General features: G+C 44.2%; 5 non-coding genes across 5 annotated transcripts; all 5 read left to right on the top strand.

Moving 5' to 3' along the window:
- Positions 1–2,353: 2,353 nt before the first annotated feature.
- On the top strand, positions 2,354–2,458 carry LOC138570749 (U6 spliceosomal RNA). The gene has a single exon (XR_011303782.1). It is a non-coding gene; the product is annotated as a U6 spliceosomal RNA (small nuclear RNA).
- A 2,445-nt stretch (positions 2,459–4,903) lies between these two features.
- LOC138570748 (U6 spliceosomal RNA) lies at positions 4,904–5,008 on the top strand. Its single transcript, XR_011303781.1, has one exon. It is a non-coding gene; the product is annotated as a U6 spliceosomal RNA (small nuclear RNA).
- A 5,476-nt stretch (positions 5,009–10,484) lies between these two features.
- On the top strand, positions 10,485–10,589 carry LOC138570747 (U6 spliceosomal RNA). Its single transcript, XR_011303780.1, has one exon. It is a non-coding gene; the product is annotated as a U6 spliceosomal RNA (small nuclear RNA).
- A 5,486-nt stretch (positions 10,590–16,075) lies between these two features.
- Positions 16,076–16,180, top strand: LOC138570746 (U6 spliceosomal RNA). The gene has a single exon (XR_011303779.1). It is a non-coding gene; the product is annotated as a U6 spliceosomal RNA (small nuclear RNA).
- A 5,484-nt stretch (positions 16,181–21,664) lies between these two features.
- LOC138570745 (U6 spliceosomal RNA) lies at positions 21,665–21,769 on the top strand. The gene has a single exon (XR_011303778.1). It is a non-coding gene; the product is annotated as a U6 spliceosomal RNA (small nuclear RNA).
- The last annotated feature ends 1,597 nt before the right edge of the window (positions 21,770–23,366 follow it).

Genomic DNA, 23,366 nt, shown 5'->3' with positions numbered 1-23,366 from the left:
CAATTTGGAGAACAGAAATATTATTCATACATATTAAACAACAACACAATACATTTTGCGCCAAATTCAACACTAATGCCTCAGGAGCCTTTTACTTGTGAGTCCTAGTGACTGAATGAACAGCCCCGTCCCCTTCAATTTCTTGACTTGTACTTTTAGAAGTGGCACGGTTCCCATTCGACCAAATTCAGTATTATCACTTTCCCCATTGTTGTGCACGCCAGCGTAAACTGCTTTAAGGTGCTATTTGCAAACATCGCTCTGAACTACAGCTTTATTTGCTTCTAGGCCTTTATCTTTAATTGGGGCTGAGCAGTGTACTCTGGATTTGGCTGCTTTTAGTTGGTTGATTTCTTTTTTGATTTCTGTAACCTTCAAAGAGTCCCATTGTGAAATACCATTGTCAGAATATGCTACAGTGCATGAAAACTTAAAATAAATGGTTGTGAGAGGGAGAGGGAGAGGGGGAGGGAGGGGGCGGGGGGAGAAAGAGAGCGGGCGGGAGGGAGGAAGGAGGGAGGGAAGGAGGAAGGGAGAGAGAGAGACAGAGAGAGAGGAAACAAAGAAAATATGGTATTCGGGGGTTGGGGGGCTATGTTTTTACATGGAAAAGATTTTAGGCTTTTAATCAAGTGGAAATGGCTCTGCCTGTTGATGCTTTGTTGAGTTGCTTGGAACATGCAAGGAAGGAGACCTGAAGCACTCCCAACCAGGTTGCATGTCTCCAAGTTACTGAAATCCCACAGACCTCCTCCCTGTGCCACAAAGTTCTGGGCACTGAGCTCTGTAGTTCCCCACAAGTCGCAAAGCACCCCAGATTTACTTTCTCAAAGTTGCTAGTGACTGCTACCCCACCTCGACCACTATATTTTCCCCAGATACTTGCTACTGTGGAGTAAGCAGGGCTAATAAAGAGGGAGAGGGGGTTTGCCTATGCAAATCATCTGCCAGGATCCTACCTGGCAGGTCATTCCATCTTACCAGCTGACACCTGGGCAGCGGCAGGTAATTTGGAGAACAGACATATACGGACAGGCCACAAAGCAAAGGTTGGGCCGTTGATTGAGGATCCCTTTAGCCATGCCTCCCTAAGTTACCGAGGTCCAGAAAAATTCCACCCTCAGCTCTCATAGAGAGGTCCTTGGCCGATCGTGGCCGATCAGGGGAGTAAAGGGTCGGGGGTGACTGCACACTGCCTCACCTTTTCACTGCTTTCTACAGTGGTAATGCTTTTGCAGAAGGGGCCAGTACAAGTGATTTTGTTCTGCGCTGTGGGAAAGTGGTTAATGTCAGTGGATAAATGTCAAACTACTTGCGCTGTTCAACACACATACATGCAGAGAAATAATGTTATGTTTTTTGGGGAAGATCTAGAGGGTCCTGCTGATGATTTATTAAACTGTCTGCTACTCTTTCTTTTACATAGAGTCTTCCCTGCCCAGGAATGTTTAAGGCATATTGTATGTCCCTCCCTTACAATGAAAACTCTGTTGAAAGCACAGAGGTACATAGGAATGGATCTGTTAAGAAATGAAACAAAAAGCCTGGAAAATGTCGAACCAGGTAGTATTTGGACTTACAAAAGACGGACTCACAGTCAAATGTGCTATCCGTTGACCCACTGACCCCCTTACCTTTTGTGTAATACTTTTGCTCTCAGTAGGGTTGTCCAAAGTTCTCTTCTTAAAGCGGCTTTCTTATAAAAAATCCTAGACCTGCTTTTTGTGGCACACATGCCTCATATCCCGTTGCTCTTGATAAACTCACATCATCTCCCCCCAATACAAGCTGTAAAAGATTTCCAGGCCTTATCCGAGCAAACTAGACGTGGGTCGAAGGTTCAGCAATCCTTAAATCAGCAGTAAAGTTAACATTGAAATCAGCCTCAGAATCTCTTCAAGGATGGTCCAACATCTATTGCTTACAGGGCTCAATCGGACAGCTTCTGGCACTGATGCCTTAAGCCACTTCCTGTTGTTGCCTTGTCCTTGATACAGCCATGGGCCCACATACACTCAGTGGTACAGAGTTTTTCTCATGTCTATGGGTCTATTGTGATGCTCTCAGGCTTGCATCACCCAGCCATTGTGATGGGGAGGGGTGTCATTTTGCAAGCACCCTGGAGCATGAATCTGTATATCTTCAAATATAATTGGCATTAAACCAAACCCTTTAGGACCAGATCAATACAGCAGCAAAGAATGCTTATTCATTGTTGTTTCCCTCTTCATTTCATACCACCCGATATTTAAATGGTGTTTGGACTTTCTACCCTCTGACATAAGGACATTTGGTATGGCAAACCTTTGACTAGATGTCCTAATCAATGGTTTGATTGACTCTCCCTTTGCACTTGCTTCAGCAACACATGTACTAATATTGGAATGATAATGTGAACATTAAATTGTCCCCTGCTCTAAAGGATGACACGCACATTCGTAAAGCATTCACTATTTTTGGCACATGACAGGACAGAAACTTTCTTAATTTGCAAGTCTTTATTTTTTAATACATGTTTTTTTAATGAAGATTGAAATTGTATGTTCATACATATTACACGACAACACAATACATTTTGCGCCAAATTCAACACTCATGCCTCAGGAGCCTTTTACTTGTGAGTCCTATTGACTGAATGAACAGCCCCCTCTCCTTCAATTTCTTGACTTGTACTTTTAGAAGTGGCAAGCTTCTTTTGTTTTTTTATCCCATTTTACCAAACTCCGTTTTATCAGTTTCCACCTTGTTGTGCACTCCAGCGTAAACTGCGTTAAGGTGCTATTTGCAAACATTGTTCTGAACTACAGCTTTACTTGCTTCTAGGCCTTAATCTTTAATTGGGGCTGAGCAGTGTACTCTGGCTTTGGCTGCTTTTAGTTGGTTGGTTTCTTTTTTGATTTCTGTAACTTTCAAAGAGTCCCATTGTGAAATACCGTTGTCAGAATGTGCTACAGTGCATGAAAACTTAAAATAAATGGTTGTGAGAGGGAGAGGGGGAGGGAGGGGGCGGGGGGAGAAAGAGAGCGGGCGGGAGGGGGAAGGTTAAGGAGGGAGGGAGAGAGAGAGAGAGAGAGAGAGAGAGAGAGAGAGAGAGAGAGAAAAAACAAAGAAAATATGGTATTCGGGGGGGCTATGTTTTTACATGGAAAAGATTTTAGGCTTTTAATCAAGTGGAAAGAGGCTCTGTGGCTGGTATCTCAGCCTGTTGATGCTTTGTTGAGTTGCTTGGAACATGCAACAAAGGTGACCTGAAGCACTCCCGACCAGGTTGCATGTCTCTAATTTACTGAAATCCCACAGACCTCCTCCGTGTGCCACAAAGTACCTGAGCTCTGCAGTTGTTCCCCACAAGTCGCCAAGCTCCCCAGATTTACTTTCTCAGAGTTGCTAGTTACTGCTACCCCACCTCGACCACTATATTTTCCCCAGATACTTGCTACTGTGCAGAAAGCAGGGCTAAGAGAGAGGGAGAAGGGGTGTGCCTATGCAAATCATCTGCCAGGATCATTCCTGGGAGGTCATTCCATCCCACCAAATGACACCCGAGCAGCGGCACATAATTTGGAGAACAGAAATATTCGGACAGGCCACAAAGCAAAGGCTGGGCCGTTGATTGAGGAACCCTTTAGCCATGTATCCCTAAGTTACCGAGGTCCAGAAAAATTCCACCCTCAGCTCTCATAGAGAGGTCCTTGGCCGATCGTGGCCGATCAGGGCCGTGAAGGGTCGGGGTGACTGCACACTGCCTCACCTTTTCACTGCTTTCTACAGCGGTAATGCTTTTGCAGAAGGGACCTGTACAAGTGATTTTATTCTGCGCTGTGGGAAAGTGACATTTAACCACTGGCATTAAGCAAACGACTTGCGCTGCTCAACGCACATACATGCAGAGAAATAATGTTATGTTTTTTGGGGAAGATCTAGAGGGTCCTGCTGATGATTTATTAAACTGTCTGCTACTCTTTCTTTTACATAGAGTCTTCCCTGCCCAGGAATGTTTAAGGCATATTGTATGTCCCTCCCTTACAATGAAAACTCTGTTGAAAGCACAGAGGTACATAGGAATGGATCTGTTAAGAAATGAAACAAAAAGCCTGGAAAATGTCGAACCAGGTAGTATTTGGACTTACAAAAGACGGACTCACAGTCAAATGTGCTATCCGTTGACCCACTGACCCCCTTACCTTTTGTGTAATACTTTTGCTCTCAGTAGGGTTGTCCAAAGTTCTCTTCTTAAAGCGGCTTTCTTATAAAAAATCCTAGACCTGCTTTTTGTGGCACACATGCCTCATATCCCGTTGCTCTTGATAAACTCACATCATCTCCCCCCAATACAAGCTGTAAAAGATTTCCAGGCCTTATCCGAGCAAACTAGACGTGGGTCGAAGGTTCAGCAATCCTTAAATCAGCAGTAAAGTTAACATTGAAATCAGCCTCAGAATCTCTTCAAGGATGGTCCAACATCTATTGCTTACAGGGCTCAATCGGACAGCTTCTGGCACTGATGCCTTAAGCCACTTCCTGTTGTTGCCTTGTCCTTGATACAGCCATGGGCCCACATACACTCAGTGGTACAGAGTTTTTCTCATGTCTATGGGTCTATTGTGATGCTCTCAGGCTTGCATCACCCAGCCATTGTGATGGGGAGGGGTGTCATTTTGCAAGCACCCTGGAGCATGAATCTGTATATCTTCAAATATAATTGGCATTAAACCAAACCCTTTAGGACCAGATCAATACAGCAGCAAAGAATGCTTATTCATTGTTGTTTCCCTCTTCATTTCATACCACCCGATATTTAAATGGTGTTTGGACTTTCTACCCTCTGACATAAGGACATTTGGTATGGCAAACCTTTGACTAGATGTCCTAATCAATGGTTTGATTGACTCTCCCTTTGCACTTGCTTCAGCAACACATGTACTAATATTGGAATGATAATGTGAACATTAAATTGTCCCCTGCTCTAAAGGATGACACGCACATTCGTAAAGCATTCACTATTTTTGGCACATGACAGGACAGAAACTTTCTTAATTTGCAAGTCTTTATTTTTTAATACATGTTTTTTTAATGAAGATTGAAATTGTATGTTCATACATATTACACGACAACACAATACATTTTGCGCCAAATTCAACACTCATGCCTCAGGAGCCTTTTACTTGTGAGTCCTATTGACTGAATGAACAGCCCCCTCTCCTTCAATTTCTTGACTTGTACTTTTAGAAGTGGCAAGCTTCTTTTGTTTTTTTATCCCATTTTACCAAACTCCGTTTTATCAGTTTCCACCTTGTTGTGCACTCCAGCGTAAACTGCGTTAAGGTGCTATTTGCAAACATTGTTCTGAACTACAGCTTTACTTGCTTCTAGGCCTTAATCTTTAATTGGGGCTGAGCAGTGTACTCTGGCTTTGGCTGCTTTTAGTTGGTTGGTTTCTTTTTTGATTTCTGTAACTTTCAAAGAGTCCCATTGTGAAATACCGTTGTCAGAATGTGCTACAGTGCATGAAAACTTAAAATAAATGGTTGTGAGAGGGAGAGGGGGAGGGAGGGGGCGGGGGGAGAAAGAGAGCGGGCGGGAGGGGGAAGGTTAAGGAGGGAGGGAGAGAGAGAGAGAGAGAGAGAGAGAGAGAGAGAGAGAGAGAGAAAAAACAAAGAAAATATGGTATTCGGGGGGGCTATGTTTTTACATGGAAAAGATTTTAGGCTTTTAATCAAGTGGAAAGAGGCTCTGTGGCTGGTATCTCAGCCTGTTGATGCTTTGTTGAGTTGCTTGGAACATGCAACAAAGGTGACCTGAAGCACTCCCGACCAGGTTGCATGTCTCTAATTTACTGAAATCCCACAGACCTCCTCCGTGTGCCACAAAGTACCTGAGCTCTGCAGTTGTTCCCCACAAGTCGCCAAGCTCCCCAGATTTACTTTCTCAGAGTTGCTAGTTACTGCTACCCCACCTCGACCACTATATTTTCCCCAGATACTTGCTACTGTGCAGAAAGCAGGGCTAAGAGAGAGGGAGAAGGGGTGTGCCTATGCAAATCATCTGCCAGGATCATTCCTGGGAGGTCATTCCATCCCACCAAATGACACCCGAGCAGCGGCACATAATTTGGAGAACAGAAATATTCGGACAGGCCACAAAGCAAAGGCTGGGCCGTTGATTGAGGAACCCTTTAGCCATGTCTCCCTAAGTTACCGAGGTCCAGAAAAATTCCACCCTCAGCTCTCATAGAGAGGTCCTTGGCCGATCGTGGCCGATCAGGGCCGTGAAGGGTCGGGGTGACTGCACACTGCCTCACCTTTTCACTGCTTTCTACAGCGGTAATGCTTTTGCAGAAGGGACCTGTACAAGTGATTTTATTCTGCGCTGTGGGAAAGTGACATTTAACCACTGGCATTAAGCAAACGACTTGCGCTGCTCAACGCACATACATGCAGAGAAATCATTTCATGTTTTTTGGGGAAGGTCTAGAGGGTCCTGCTGATTATTTATGAAGCTGTACGCTACTCTTGCTTTTACAGAGAGTCTTCCCTGCCCAGGAATGTTTAAGGCATACTGTATATCCCTCCCTTACAATGAAAACTCTGTTAAAAGCACAGAGGTACATAGGAATGGATCTGTTAAGAAATGAAACGAAAAACCTGGACAAAATGTCGAAACGGGTAGGATTTGGACTTAGCACATCTGACTGTGAGTCAGTTAATTGTATCTCTTCACCCACTGACCCCCTTTCCTTTTGTGTAATCCTTTTGCTCTCAATAGGATTTTCCAAAGTGGCTTTCATATAAAAGATCATAGACCTGCATTTTGTGGCACACAAGCCTCATATCCCGTTGCTCTTTATAAATTCACATCATCTCCCACCAATACAAGCTGTAAAAGATTTTCAGGGCTTAGCCAAGCAAACTAGACTTGGGTCGAAGGTTAAGCAATCCTTAAATCAGCAGCAGAGTTAACATTGAAATCAGCCTCAGAATCTCTTAAGGGATGGTCCAACATCTGTTGCTTGCAGCACGCAATGGGGCAGCCTGGGTGCTGACAGCTTAAGCCAGCTCCTGTTCTTGCCTTGTCCTTGATCCAGCCATGGGCCCACATGCACTCAGAGGAATAGAGTGTTTCTCGTGTCTATGGGTCTGCCGTGATGCTCTCACGCTTGCATCACCCAGCCTTCGTGATGGGGAGGGTGTGTCAATTTGCAAGCACCCTGCAGCATGAATCTGTTTATCTTTAAATATAATTGCCATTAAACCAAACCCTTTAGGACCGGATCAATACGGCAGAAAAAGAATGCTGATGTATTGCTGTTTGCCTCTTAATTTCATACCATCCAACATATAAATGGTGTTTGGTCAATGATTTGCCATATCAAATGTCCTTATGTCACAGGCAGAAAGTTCAGAGGTCCTAATCAATGGTTTGGTTGGCTCTCCCTTTGCGCTTGCCTTAAGGCGCCAGCACCAGAGGCTGCCCGATTGCGCCCTGAAAGCAACCAATGTTGACCCATCCTTTAAGAGATTCTGAGGCTGATTTCAATGTTATTTTTGCTGCTGATTTAACGATTGCTCAACCTTCGACCCACGTCTAGTTTCCTTGGCTATGCCCTTGACATCTTTTACAGCTTGCATTGGTGGGAGATGATGTGAGTTTATCGAGAGCAACGGGATATGAGGCATGTGGGCCATAAAAAACAGCTCTGGGATTTTTTTTTAATAAGAAAGCCCCTTTAAGTAGGGAACTTTGGATGGACAGCCCTGCTGAGAGCAAAAGGATTACACAAAAGATAAGGGGGTCAGTGGGTCAAGGGATAGCACATCTGACTGTGAGTCAGTTTATTGTTAGTCCAAATCCTACCTGTTTCAACATTTTTCCAGGCTTTTTGTTTAATTTCTTAACAGATCCATTCCTATGTAGCTCAGCAACACATGTACTAATATTGGAATGATAATGGGAACATTGAATTGGCCCCTGCTCTGAAGGATGACACGTACATTTGTAAAGCATTCACTATTTTTAGCACATGACGGGACAGAAACTTTGTTAATTTGCAAGTCTTTATTTTTTAATTCATCTTTATTGATGAAGATTGAAATTGTATGTTCATAGGGGCTGACGCCTGGGCAGCGGCAGGCAATTTGGAGAACAGAAATATTATTCATACATATTAAACAACAACACAATACATTTTGCGCCAAATTCAACACTAATGCCTCAGGAGCCTTTTACTTGTGAGTCCTAGTGACTGAATGAACAGCCCCGTCCCCTTCAATTTCTTGACTTGTACTTTTAGAAGTGGCACGGTTCCCATTCGACCAAATTCAGTATTATCACTTTCCCCATTGTTGTGCACGCCAGCGTAAACTGCTTTAAGGTGCTATTTGCAAACATCGCTCTGAACTACAGCTTTATTTGCTTCTAGGCCTTTATCTTTAATTGGGGCTGAGCAGTGTACTCTGGATTTGGCTGCTTTTAGTTGGTTGATTTCTTTTTTGATTTCTGTAACCTTCAAAGAGTCCCATTGTGAAATACCATTGTCAGAATATGCTACAGTGCATGAAAACTTAAAATAAATGGTTGTGAGAGGGAGAGGGAGAGGGGGAGGGAGGGGGCGGGGGGAGAAAGAGAGCGGGCGGGAGGGAGGAAGGAGGGAGGGAAGGAGGAAGGGAGAGAGAGAGACAGAGAGAGAGGAAACAAAGAAAATATGGTATTCGGGGGTTGGGGGGCTATGTTTTTACATGGAAAAGATTTTAGGCTTTTAATCAAGTGGAAATGGCTCTGCCTGTTGATGCTTTGTTGAGTTGCTTGGAACATGCAAGGAAGGAGACCTGAAGCACTCCCAACCAGGTTGCATGTCTCCAAGTTACTGAAATCCCACAGACCTCCTCCCTGTGCCACAAAGTTCTGGGCACTGAGCTCTGTAGTTCCCCACAAGTCGCAAAGCACCCCAGATTTACTTTCTCAAAGTTGCTAGTGACTGCTACCCCACCTCGACCACTATATTTTCCCCAGATACTTGCTACTGTGGAGTAAGCAGGGCTAATAAAGAGGGAGAGGGGGTTTGCCTATGCAAATCATCTGCCAGGATCCTACCTGGCAGGTCATTCCATCTTACCAGCTGACACCTGGGCAGCGGCAGGTAATTTGGAGAACAGACATATACGGACAGGCCACAAAGCAAAGGTTGGGCCGTTGATTGAGGATCCCTTTAGCCATGCCTCCCTAAGTTACCGAGGTCCAGAAAAATTCCACCCTCAGCTCTCATAGAGAGGTCCTTGGCCGATCGTGGCCGATCAGGGGAGTAAAGGGTCGGGGGTGACTGCACACTGCCTCACCTTTTCACTGCTTTCTACAGTGGTAATGCTTTTGCAGAAGGGGCCAGTACAAGTGATTTTGTTCTGCGCTGTGGGAAAGTGGTTAATGTCAGTGGATAAATGTCAAACTACTTGCGCTGTTCAACACACATACATGCAGAGAAATAATGTTATGTTTTTTGGGGAAGATCTAGAGGGTCCTGCTGATGATTTATTAAACTGTCTGCTACTCTTTCTTTTACATAGAGTCTTCCCTGCCCAGGAATGTTTAAGGCATATTGTATGTCCCTCCCTTACAATGAAAACTCTGTTGAAAGCACAGAGGTACATAGGAATGGATCTGTTAAGAAATGAAACAAAAAGCCTGGAAAATGTCGAACCAGGTAGTATTTGGACTTACAAAAGACGGACTCACAGTCAAATGTGCTATCCGTTGACCCACTGACCCCCTTACCTTTTGTGTAATACTTTTGCTCTCAGTAGGGTTGTCCAAAGTTCTCTTCTTAAAGCGGCTTTCTTATAAAAAATCCTCGACCTGCTTTTTGTGGCACACATGCCTCATATCCCGTTGCTCTTGATAAACTCACATAATCTCCCCCCAATACAAGCTGTAAAAGATTTCCAGGCCTTATCCGAGCAAACTAGACGTGGGTCGAAGGTTCAGCAATCCTTAAATCAGCAGTAAAGTTAACATTGAAATCAGCCTCAGAATCTCTTCAAGGATGGTCCAACATCTATTGCTTACAGGGCTCAATCGGACAGCTTCTGGCACTGATGCCTTAAGCCACTTCCTGTTGTTGCCTTGTCCTTGATACAGCCATGGGCCCACATACACTCAGTGGTACAGAGTTTTTCTCATGTCTATGGGTCTATTGTGATGCTCTCAGGCTTGCATCACCCAGCCATTGTGATGGGGAGGGGTGTCATTTTGCAAGCACCCTGGAGCATGAATCTGTATATCTTCAAATATAATTGGCATTAAACCAAACCCTTTAGGACCAGATCAATACAGCAGCAAAGAATGCTTATTCATTGTTGTTTCCCTCTTCATTTCATACCACCCGATATTTAAATGGTGTTTGGACTTTCTACCCTCTGACATAAGGACATTTGGTATGGCAAACCTTTGACTAGATGTCCTAATCAATGGTTTGATTGACTCTCCCTTTGCACTTGCTTCAGCAACACATGTACTAATATTGGAATGATAATGTGAACATTAAATTGTCCCCTGCTCTAAAGGATGACACGCACATTCGTAAAGCATTCACTATTTTTGGCACATGACAGGACAGAAACTTTCTTAATTTGCAAGTCTTTATTTTTTAATACATGTTTTTTTAATGAAGATTGAAATTGTATGTTCATACATATTACACGACAACACAATACATTTTGCGCCAAATTCAACACTCATGCCTCAGGAGCCTTTTACTTGTGAGTCCTATTGACTGAATGAACAGCCCCCTCTCCTTCAATTTCTTGACTTGTACTTTTAGAAGTGGCAAGCTTCTTTTGTTTTTTTATCCCATTTTACCAAACTCCGTTTTATCAGTTTCCACCTTGTTGTGCACTCCAGCGTAAACTGCGTTAAGGTGCTATTTGCAAACATTGTTCTGAACTACAGCTTTACTTGCTTCTAGGCCTTAATCTTTAATTGGGGCTGAGCAGTGTACTCTGGCTTTGGCTGCTTTTAGTTGGTTGGTTTCTTTTTTGATTTCTGTAACTTTCAAAGAGTCCCATTGTGAAATACCGTTGTCAGAATGTGCTACAGTGCATGAAAACTTAAAATAAATGGTTGTGAGAGGGAGAGGGGGAGGGAGGGGGCGGGGGGAGAAAGAGAGCGGGCGGGAGGGGGAAGGTTAAGGAGGGAGGGAGAGAGAGAGAGAGAGAGAGAGAGAGAGAGAGAGAGAGAGAGAGAGAGAGAGAAAAAACAAAGAAAATATGGTATTCGGGGGGGCTATGTTTTTACATGGAAAAGATTTTAGGCTTTTAATCAAGTGGAAAGAGGCTCTGTGGCTGGTATCTCAGCCTGTTGATGCTTTGTTGAGTTGCTTGGAACATGCAACAAAGGTGACCTGAAGCACTCCCGACCAGGTTGCATGTCTCTAATTTACTGAAATCCCACAGACCTCCTCCGTGTGCCACAAAGTACCTGAGCTCTGCAGTTGTTCCCCACAAGTCGCCAAGCTCCCCAGATTTACTTTCTCAGAGTTGCTAGTTACTGCTACCCCACCTCGACCACTATATTTTCCCCAGATACTTGCTACTGTGCAGAAAGCAGGGCTAAGAGAGAGGGAGAAGGGGTGTGCCTATGCAAATCATCTGCCAGGATCATTCCTGGGAGGTCATTCCATCCCACCAAATGACACCCGAGCAGCGGCACATAATTTGGAGAACAGAAATATTCGGACAGGCCACAAAGCAAAGGCTGGGCCGTTGATTGAGGAACCCTTTAGCCATGTCTCCCTAAGTTACCGAGGTCCAGAAAAATTCCACCCTCAGCTCTCATAGAGAGGTCCTTGGCCGATCGTGGCCGATCAGGGCCGTGAAGGGTCGGGGTGACTGCACACTGCCTCACCTTTTCACTGCTTTCTACAGCGGTAATGCTTTTGCAGAAGGGACCTGTACAAGTGATTTTATTCTGCGCTGTGGGAAAGTGACATTTAACCACTGGCATTAAGCAAACGACTTGCGCTGCTCAACGCACATACATGCAGAGAAATCATTTCATGTTTTTTGGGGAAGGTCTAGAGGGTCCTGCTGATTATTTATGAAGCTGTACGCTACTCTTGCTTTTACAGAGAGTCTTCCCTGCCCAGGAATGTTTAAGGCATACTGTATATCCCTCCCTTACAATGAAAACTCTGTTAAAAGCACAGAGGTACATAGGAATGGATCTGTTAAGAAATGAAACGAAAAACCTGGACAAAATGTCGAAACGGGTAGGATTTGGACTTAGCACATCTGACTGTGAGTCAGTTAATTGTATCTCTTCACCCACTGACCCCCTTTCCTTTTGTGTAATCCTTTTGCTCTCAATAGGATTTTCCAAAGTGGCTTTCATATAAAAGATCATAGACCTGCATTTTGTGGCACACAAGCCTCATATCCCGTTGCTCTTTATAAATTCACATCATCTCCCACCAATACAAGCTGTAAAAGATTTTCAGGGCTTAGCCAAGCAAACTAGACTTGGGTCGAAGGTTAAGCAATCCTTAAATCAGCAGCAGAGTTAACATTGAAATCAGCCTCAGAATCTCTTAAGGGATGGTCCAACATCTGTTGCTTGCAGCACGCAATGGGGCAGCCTGGGTGCTGACAGCTTAAGCCAGCTCCTGTTCTTGCCTTGTCCTTGATCCAGCCATGGGCCCACATGCACTCAGAGGAATAGAGTGTTTCTCGTGTCTATGGGTCTGCCGTGATGCTCTCACGCTTGCATCACCCAGCCTTCGTGATGGGGAGGGTGTGTCAATTTGCAAGCACCCTGCAGCATGAATCTGTTTATCTTTAAATATAATTGCCATTAAACCAAACCCTTTAGGACCGGATCAATACGGCAGAAAAAGAATGCTGATGTATTGCTGTTTGCCTCTTAATTTCATACCATCCAACATATAAATGGTGTTTGGTCAATGATTTGCCATATCAAATGTCCTTATGTCACAGGCAGAAAGTTCAGAGGTCCTAATCAATGGTTTGGTTGGCTCTCCCTTTGCGCTTGCCTTAAGGCGCCAGCACCAGAGGCTGCCCGATTGCGCCCTGAAAGCAACCAATGTTGACCCATCCTTTAAGAGATTCTGAGGCTGATTTCAATGTTATTTTTGCTGCTGATTTAACGATTGCTCAACCTTCGACCCACGTCTAGTTTCCTTGGCTATGCCCTTGACATCTTTTACAGCTTGCATTGGTGGGAGATGATGTGAGTTTATCGAGAGCAACGGGATATGAGGCATGTGGGCCATAAAAAACAGCTCTGGGATTTTTTTTTAATAAGAAAGCCCCTTTAAGTAGGGAACTTTGGATGGACAGCCCTGCTGAGAGCAAAAGGATTACACAAAAGATAAGGGGGTCAGTGGGTCAAGGGATAGCACATCTGACTGTGAGTCAGTTTATTGTTAGTCCAAATCCTACCTGTTTCAACATTTTTCCAGGCTTTTTGTTTAATTTCTTAACAGATCCATTCCTATGTAGCTCAGCAACACATGTACTAATATTGGAATGATAATGGGAACATTGAATTGGCCCCTGCTCTGAAGGATGACACGTACATTTGTAAAGCATTCACTATTTTTAGCACATGACGGGACAGAAACTTTGTTAATTTGCAAGTCTTTATTTTTTAATTCATCTTTATTGATGAAGATTGAAATTGTATGTTCATAGGGGCTGACGCCTGGGCAGCGGCAGGCAATTTGGAGAACAGAAATATTATTCATACATATTAAACAACAACACAATACATTTTGCGCCAAATTCAACACTAATGCCTCAGGAGCCTTTTACTTGTGAGTCCTAGTGACTGAATGAACAGCCCCGTCCCCTTCAATTTCTTGACTTGTACTTTTAGAAGTGGCACGGTTCCCATTCGACCAAATTCAGTATTATCACTTTCCCCATTGTTGTGCACGCCAGCGTAAACTGCTTTAAGGTGCTATTTGCAAACATCGCTCTGAACTACAGCTTTATTTGCTTCTAGGCCTTTATCTTTAATTGGGGCTGAGCAGTGTACTCTGGATTTGGCTGCTTTTAGTTGGTTGATTTCTTTTTTGATTTCTGTAACCTTCAAAGAGTCCCATTGTGAAATACCATTGTCAGAATATGCTACAGTGCATGAAAACTTAAAATAAATGGTTGTGAGAGGGAGAGGGAGAGGGGGAGGGAGGGGGCGGGGGGAGAAAGAGAGCGGGCGGGAGGGAGGAAGGAGGGAGGGAAGGAGGAAGGGAGAGAGAGAGACAGAGAGAGAGGAAACAAAGAAAATATGGTATTCGGGGGTTGGGGGGCTATGTTTTTACATGGAAAAGATTTTAGGCTTTTAATCAAGTGGAAATGGCTCTGCCTGTTGATGCTTTGTTGAGTTGCTTGGAACATGCAAGGAAGGAGACCTGAAGCACTCCCAACCAGGTTGCATGTCTCCAAGTTACTGAAATCCCACAGACCTCCTCCCTGTGCCACAAAGTTCTGGGCACTGAGCTCTGTAGTTCCCCACAAGTCGCAAAGCACCCCAGATTTACTTTCTCAAAGTTGCTAGTGACTGCTACCCCACCTCGACCACTATATTTTCCCCAGATACTTGCTACTGTGGAGTAAGCAGGGCTAATAAAGAGGGAGAGGGGGTTTGCCTATGCAAATCATCTGCCAGGATCCTACCTGGCAGGTCATTCCATCTTACCAGCTGACACCTGGGCAGCGGCAGGTAATTTGGAGAACAGACATATACGGACAGGCCACAAAGCAAAGGTTGGGCCGTTGATTGAGGATCCCTTTAGCCATGCCTCCCTAAGTTACCGAGGTCCAGAAAAATTCCACCCTCAGCTCTCATAGAGAGGTCCTTGGCCGATCGTGGCCGATCAGGGGAGTAAAGGGTCGGGGGTGACTGCACACTGCCTCACCTTTTCACTGCTTTCTACAGTGGTAATGCTTTTGCAGAAGGGGCCAGTACAAGTGATTTTGTTCTGCGCTGTGGGAAAGTGGTTAATGTCAGTGGATAAATGTCAAACTACTTGCGCTGTTCAACACACATACATGCAGAGAAATAATGTTATGTTTTTTGGGGAAGATCTAGAGGGTCCTGCTGATGATTTATTAAACTGTCTGCTACTCTTTCTTTTACATAGAGTCTTCCCTGCCCAGGAATGTTTAAGGCATATTGTATGTCCCTCCCTTACAATGAAAACTCTGTTGAAAGCACAGAGGTACATAGGAATGGATCTGTTAAGAAATGAAACAAAAAGCCTGGAAAATGTCGAACCAGGTAGTATTTGGACTTACAAAAGACGGACTCACAGTCAAATGTGCTATCCGTTGACCCACTGACCCCCTTACCTTTTGTGTAATACTTTTGCTCTCAGTAGGGTTGTCCAAAGTTCTCTTCTTAAAGCGGCTTTCTTATAAAAAATCCTAGACCTGCTTTTTGTGGCACACATGCCTCATATCCCGTTGCTCTTGATAAACTCACATCATCTCCCCCCAATACAAGCTGTAAAAGATTTCCAGGCCTTATCCGAGCAAACTAGACGTGGGTCGAAGGTTCAGCAATCCTTAAATCAGCAGTAAAGTTAACATTGAAATCAGCCTCAGAATCTCTTCAAGGATGGTCCAACATCTATTGCTTACAGGGCTCAATCGGACAGCTTCTGGCACTGATGCCTTAAGCCACTTCCTGTTGTTGCCTTGTCCTTGATACAGCCATGGGCCCACATACACTCAGTGGTACAGAGTTTTTCTCATGTCTATGGGTCTATTGTGATGCTCTCAGGCTTGCATCACCCAGCCATTGTGATGGGGAGGGGTGTCATTTTGCAAGCACCCTGGAGCATGAATCTGTATATCTTCAAATATAATTGGCATTAAACCAAACCCTTTAGGACCAGATCAATACAGCAGCAAAGAATGCTTATTCATTGTTGTTTCCCTCTTCATTTCATACCACCCGATATTTAAATGGTGTTTGGACTTTCTACCCTCTGACATAAGGACATTTGGTATGGCAAACCTTTGACTAGATGTCCTAATCAATGGTTTGATTGACTCTCCCTTTGCACTTGCTTCAGCAACACATGTACTAATATTGGAATGATAATGTGAACATTAAATTGTCCCCTGCTCTAAAGGATGACACGCACATTCGTAAAGCATTCACTATTTTTGGCACATGACAGGACAGAAACTTTCTTAATTTGCAAGTCTTTATTTTTTAATACATGTTTTTTTAATGAAGATTGAAATTGTATGTTCATACATATTACACGACAACACAATACATTTTGCGCCAAATTCAACACTCATGCCTCAGGAGCCTTTTACTTGTGAGTCCTATTGACTGAATGAACAGCCCCCTCTCCTTCAATTTCTTGACTTGTACTTTTAGAAGTGGCAAGCTTCTTTTGTTTTTTTATCCCATTTTACCAAACTCCGTTTTATCAGTTTCCACCTTGTTGTGCACTCCAGCGTAAACTGCGTTAAGGTGCTATTTGCAAACATTGTTCTGAACTACAGCTTTACTTGCTTCTAGGCCTTAATCTTTAATTGGGGCTGAGCAGTGTACTCTGGCTTTGGCTGCTTTTAGTTGGTTGGTTTCTTTTTTGATTTCTGTAACTTTCAAAGAGTCCCATTGTGAAATACCGTTGTCAGAATGTGCTACAGTGCATGAAAACTTAAAATAAATGGTTGTGAGAGGGAGAGGGGGAGGGAGGGGGCGGGGGGAGAAAGAGAGCGGGCGGGAGGGGGAAGGTTAAGGAGGGAGGGAGAGAGAGAGAGAGAGAGAGAGAGAGAGAGAGAGAGAGAGAGAGAGAGAGAAAAAACAAAGAAAATATGGTATTCGGGGGGGCTATGTTTTTACATGGAAAAGATTTTAGGCTTTTAATCAAGTGGAAAGAGGCTCTGTGGCTGGTATCTCAGCCTGTTGATGCTTTGTTGAGTTGCTTGGAACATGCAACAAAGGTGACCTGAAGCACTCCCGACCAGGTTGCATGTCTCTAATTTACTGAAATCCCACAGACCTCCTCCGTGTGCCACAAAGTACCTGAGCTCTGCAGTTGTTCCCCACAAGTCGCCAAGCTCCCCAGATTTACTTTCTCAGAGTTGCTAGTTACTGCTACCCCACCTCGACCACTATATTTTCCCCAGATACTTGCTACTGTGCAGAAAGCAGGGCTAAGAGAGAGGGAGAAGGGGTGTGCCTATGCAAATCATCTGCCAGGATCATTCCTGGGAGGTCATTCCATCCCACCAAATGACACCCGAGCAGCGGCACATAATTTGGAGAACAGAAATATTCGGACAGGCCACAAAGCAAAGGCTGGGCCGTTGATTGAGGAACCCTTTAGCCATGTCTCCCTAAGTTACCGAGGTCCAGAAAAATTCCACCCTCAGCTCTCATAGAGAGGTCCTTGGCCGATCGTGGCCGATCAGGGCCGTGAAGGGTCGGGGTGACTGCACACTGCCTCACCTTTTCACTGCTTTCTACAGCGGTAATGCTTTTGCAGAAGGGACCTGTACAAGTGATTTTATTCTGCGCTGTGGGAAAGTGACATTTAACCACTGGCATTAAGCAAACGACTTGCGCTGCTCAACGCACATACATGCAGAGAAATCATTTCATGTTTTTTGGGGAAGGTCTAGAGGGTCCTGCTGATTATTTATGAAGCTGTACGCTACTCTTGCTTTTACAGAGAGTCTTCCCTGCCCAGGAATGTTTAAGGCATACTGTATATCCCTCCCTTACAATGAAAACTCTGTTAAAAGCACAGAGGTACATAGGAATGGATCTGTTAAGAAATGAAACGAAAAACCTGGACAAAATGTCGAAACGGGTAGGATTTGGACTTAGCACATCTGACTGTGAGTCAGTTAATTGTATCTCTTCACCCACTGACCCCCTTTCCTTTTGTGTAATCCTTTTGCTCTCAATAGGATTTTCCAAAGTGGCTTTCATATAAAAGATCATAGACCTGCATTTTGTGGCACACAAGCCTCATATCCCGTTGCTCTTTATAAATTCACATCATCTCCCACCAATACAAGCTGTAAAAGATTTTCAGGGCTTAGCCAAGCAAACTAGACTTGGGTCGAAGGTTAAGCAATCCTTAAATCAGCAGCAGAGTTAACATTGAAATCAGCCTCAGAATCTCTTAAGGGATGGTCCAACATCTGTTGCTTGCAGCACGCAATGGGGCAGCCTGGGTGCTGACAGCTTAAGCCAGCTCCTGTTCTTGCCTTGTCCTTGATCCAGCCATGGGCCCACATGCACTCAGAGGAATAGAGTGTTTCTCGTGTCTATGGGTCTGCCGTGATGCTCTCACGCTTGCATCACCCAGCCTTCGTGATGGGGAGGGTGTGTCAATTTGCAAGCACCCTGCAGCATGAATCTGTTTATCTTTAAATATAATTGCCATTAAACCAAACCCTTTAGGACCGGATCAATACGGCAGAAAAAGAATGCTGATGTATTGCTGTTTGCCTCTTAATTTCATACCATCCAACATATAAATGGTGTTTGGTCAATGATTTGCCATATCAAATGTCCTTATGTCACAGGCAGAAAGTTCAGAGGTCCTAATCAATGGTTTGGTTGGCTCTCCCTTTGCGCTTGCCTTAAGGCGCCAGCACCAGAGGCTGCCCGATTGCGCCCTGAAAGCAACCAATGTTGACCCATCCTTTAAGAGATTCTGAGGCTGATTTCAATGTTATTTTTGCTGCTGATTTAACGATTGCTCAACCTTCGACCCACGTCTAGTTTCCTTGGCTATGCCCTTGACATCTTTTACAGCTTGCATTGGTGGGAGATGATGTGAGTTTATCGAGAGCAACGGGATATGAGGCATGTGGGCCATAAAAAACAGCTCTGGGATTTTTTTTTAATAAGAAAGCCCCTTTAAGTAGGGAACTTTGGATGGACAGCCCTGCTGAGAGCAAAAGGATTACACAAAAGATAAGGGGGTCAGTGGGTCAAGGGATAGCACATCTGACTGTGAGTCAGTTTATTGTTAGTCCAAATCCTACCTGTTTCAACATTTTTCCAGGCTTTTTGTTTAATTTCTTAACAGATCCATTCCTATGTAGCTCAGCAACACATGTACTAATATTGGAATGATAATGGGAACATTGAATTGGCCCCTGCTCTGAAGGATGACACGTACATTTGTAAAGCATTCACTATTTTTAGCACATGACGGGACAGAAACTTTGTTAATTTGCAAGTCTTTATTTTTTAATTCATCTTTATTGATGAAGATTGAAATTGTATGTTCATAGGGGCTGACGCCTGGGCAGCGGCAGGCAATTTGGAGAACAGAAATATTATTCATACATATTAAACAACAACACAATACATTTTGCGCCAAATTCAACACTAATGCCTCAGGAGCCTTTTACTTGTGAGTCCTAGTGACTGAATGAACAGCCCCGTCCCCTTCAATTTCTTGACTTGTACTTTTAGAAGTGGCACGGTTCCCATTCGACCAAATTCAGTATTATCACTTTCCCCATTGTTGTGCACGCCAGCGTAAACTGCTTTAAGGTGCTATTTGCAAACATCGCTCTGAACTACAGCTTTATTTGCTTCTAGGCCTTTATCTTTAATTGGGGCTGAGCAGTGTACTCTGGATTTGGCTGCTTTTAGTTGGTTGATTTCTTTTTTGATTTCTGTAACCTTCAAAGAGTCCCATTGTGAAATACCATTGTCAGAATATGCTACAGTGCATGAAAACTTAAAATAAATGGTTGTGAGAGGGAGAGGGAGAGGGGGAGGGAGGGGGCGGGGGGAGAAAGAGAGCGGGCGGGAGGGAGGAAGGAGGGAGGGAAGGAGGAAGGGAGAGAGAGAGACAGAGAGAGAGGAAACAAAGAAAATATGGTATTCGGGGGTTGGGGGGCTATGTTTTTACATGGAAAAGATTTTAGGCTTTTAATCAAGTGGAAATGGCTCTGCCTGTTGATGCTTTGTTGAGTTGCTTGGAACATGCAAGGAAGGAGACCTGAAGCACTCCCAACCAGGTTGCATGTCTCCAAGTTACTGAAATCCCACAGACCTCCTCCCTGTGCCACAAAGTTCTGGGCACTGAGCTCTGTAGTTCCCCACAAGTCGCAAAGCACCCCAGATTTACTTTCTCAAAGTTGCTAGTGACTGCTACCCCACCTCGACCACTATATTTTCCCCAGATACTTGCTACTGTGGAGTAAGCAGGGCTAATAAAGAGGGAGAGGGGGTTTGCCTATGCAAATCATCTGCCAGGATCCTACCTGGCAGGTCATTCCATCTTACCAGCTGACACCTGGGCAGCGGCAGGTAATTTGGAGAACAGACATATACGGACAGGCCACAAAGCAAAGGTTGGGCCGTTGATTGAGGATCCCTTTAGCCATGCCTCCCTAAGTTACCGAGGTCCAGAAAAATTCCACCCTCAGCTCTCATAGAGAGGTCCTTGGCCGATCGTGGCCGATCAGGGGAGTAAAGGGTCGGGGGTGACTGCACACTGCCTCACCTTTTCACTGCTTTCTACAGTGGTAATGCTTTTGCAGAAGGGGCCAGTACAAGTGATTTTGTTCTGCGCTGTGGGAAAGTGGTTAATGTCAGTGGATAAATGTCAAACTACTTGCGCTGTTCAACACACATACATGCAGAGAAATAATGTTATGTTTTTTGGGGAAGATCTAGAGGGTCCTGCTGATGATTTATTAAACTGTCTGCTACTCTTTCTTTTACATAGAGTCTTCCCTGCCCAGGAATGTTTAAGGCATATTGTATGTCCCTCCCTTACAATGAAAACTCTGTTGAAAGCACAGAGGTACATAGGAATGGATCTGTTAAGAAATGAAACAAAAAGCCTGGAAAATGTCGAACCAGGTAGTATTTGGACTTACAAAAGACGGACTCACAGTCAAATGTGCTATCCGTTGACCCACTGACCCCCTTACCTTTTGTGTAATACTTTTGCTCTCAGTAGGGTTGTCCAAAGTTCTCTTCTTAAAGCGGCTTTCTTATAAAAAATCCTAGACCTGCTTTTTGTGGCACACATGCCTCATATCCCGTTGCTCTTGATAAACTCACATCATCTCCCCCCAATACAAGCTGTAAAAGATTTCCAGGCCTTATCCGAGCAAACTAGACGTGGGTCGAAGGTTCAGCAATCCTTAAATCAGCAGTAAAGTTAACATTGAAATCAGCCTCAGAATCTCTTCAAGGATGGTCCAACATCTATTGCTTACAGGGCTCAATCGGACAGCTTCTGGCACTGATGCCTTAAGCCACTTCCTGTTGTTGCCTTGTCCTTGATACAGCCATGGGCCCACATACACTCAGTGGTACAGAGTTTTTCTCATGTCTATGGGTCTATTGTGATGCTCTCAGGCTTGCATCACCCAGCCATTGTGATGGGGAGGGGTGTCATTTTGCAAGCACCCTGGAGCATGAATCTGTATATCTTCAAATATAATTGGCATTAAACCAAACCCTTTAGGACCAGATCAATACAGCAGCAAAGAATGCTTATTCATTGTTGTTTCCCTCTTCATTTCATACCACCCGATATTTAAATGGTGTTTGGACTTTCTACCCTCTGACATAAGGACATTTGGTATGGCAAACCTTTGACTAGATGTCCTAATCAATGGTTTGATTGACTCTCCCTTTGCACTTGCTTCAGCAACACATGTACTAATATTGGAATGATAATGTGAACATTAAATTGTCCCCTGCTCTAAAGGATGACACGCACATTCGTAAAGCATTCACTATTTTTGGCACATGACAGGACAGAAACTTTCTTAATTTGCAAGTCTTTATTTTTTAATACATGTTTTTTTAATGAAGATTGAAATTGTATGTTCATACATATTACACGACAACACAATACATTTTGCGCCAAATTCAACACTCATGCCTCAGGAGCCTTTTACTTGTGAGTCCTATTGACTGAATGAACAGCCCCCTCTCCTTCAATTTCTTGACTTGTACTTTTAGAAGTGGCAAGCTTCTTTTGTTTTTTTATCCCATTTTACCAAACTCCGTTTTATCAGTTTCCACCTTGTTGTGCACTCCAGCGTAAACTGCGTTAAGGTGCTATTTGCAAACATTGTTCTGAACTACAGCTTTACTTGCTTCTAGGCCTTAATCTTTAATTGGGGCTGAGCAGTGTACTCTGGCTTTGGCTGCTTTTAGTTGGTTGGTTTCTTTTTTGATTTCTGTAACTTTCAAAGAGTCCCATTGTGAAATACCGTTGTCAGAATGTGCTACAGTGCATGAAAACTTAAAATAAATGGTTGTGAGAGGGAGAGGGGGAGGGAGGGGGCGGGGGGAGAAAGAGAGCGGGCGGGAGGGGGAAGGTTAAGGAGGGAGGGAGAGAGAGAGAGAGAGAGAGAGAGAGAGAGAGAGAGAGAGAGAGAAAAAACAAAGAAAATATGGTATTCGGGGGGGCTATGTTTTTACATGGAAAAGATTTTAGGCTTTTAATCAAGTGGAAAGAGGCTCTGTGGCTGGTATCTCAGCCTGTTGATGCTTTGTTGAGTTGCTTGGAACATGCAACAAAGGTGACCTGAAGCACTCCCGACCAGGTTGCATGTCTCTAATTTACTGAAATCCCACAGACCTCCTCCGTGTGCCACAAAGTACCTGAGCTCTGCAGTTGTTCCCCACAAGTCGCCAAGCTCCCCAGATTTACTTTCTCAGAGTTGCTAGTTACTGCTACCCCACCTCGACCACTATATTTTCCCCAGATACTTGCTACTGTGCAGAAAGCAGGGCTAAGAGAGAGGGAGAAGGGGTGTGCCTATGCAAATCATCTGCCAGGATCATTCCTGGGAGGTCATTCCATCCCACCAAATGACACCCGAGCAGCGGCACATAATTTGGAGAACAGAAATATTCGGACAGGCCACAAAGCAAAGGCTGGGCCGTTGATTGAGGAACCCTTTAGCCATGTATCCCTAAGTTACCGAGGTCCAGAAAAATTCCACCCTCAGCTCTCATAGAGAGGTCCTTGGCCGATCGTGGCCGATCAGGGCCGTGAAGGGTCGGGGTGACTGCACACTGCCTCACCTTTTCACTGCTTTCTACAGCGGTAATGCTTTTGCAGAAGGGACCTGTACAAGTGATTTTATTCTGCGCTGTGGGAAAGTGACATTTAACCACTGGCATTAAGCAAACGACTTGCGCTGCTCAACGCACATACATGCAGAGAAATAATGTTATGTTTTTTGGGGAAGATCTAGAGGGTCCTGCTGATGATTTATTAAACTGTCTGCTACTCTTTCTTTTACATAGAGTCTTCCCTGCCCAGGAATGTTTAAGGCATATTGTATGTCCCTCCCTTACAATGAAAACTCTGTTGAAAGCACAGA

Source organism: Ambystoma mexicanum, chromosome 2q, assembly GCF_040938575.1.
Source record: "Ambystoma mexicanum isolate Mex_15411 chromosome 2q, UKY_AmexF1_1, whole genome shotgun sequence".
Classification (NCBI taxonomy): Eukaryota; Metazoa; Chordata; class Amphibia; order Caudata; family Ambystomatidae; genus Ambystoma; species Ambystoma mexicanum.
The sequence above is the reverse complement of the archived record's forward strand: the minus strand, read 5'-3'. Positions and strand labels throughout refer to the sequence as shown.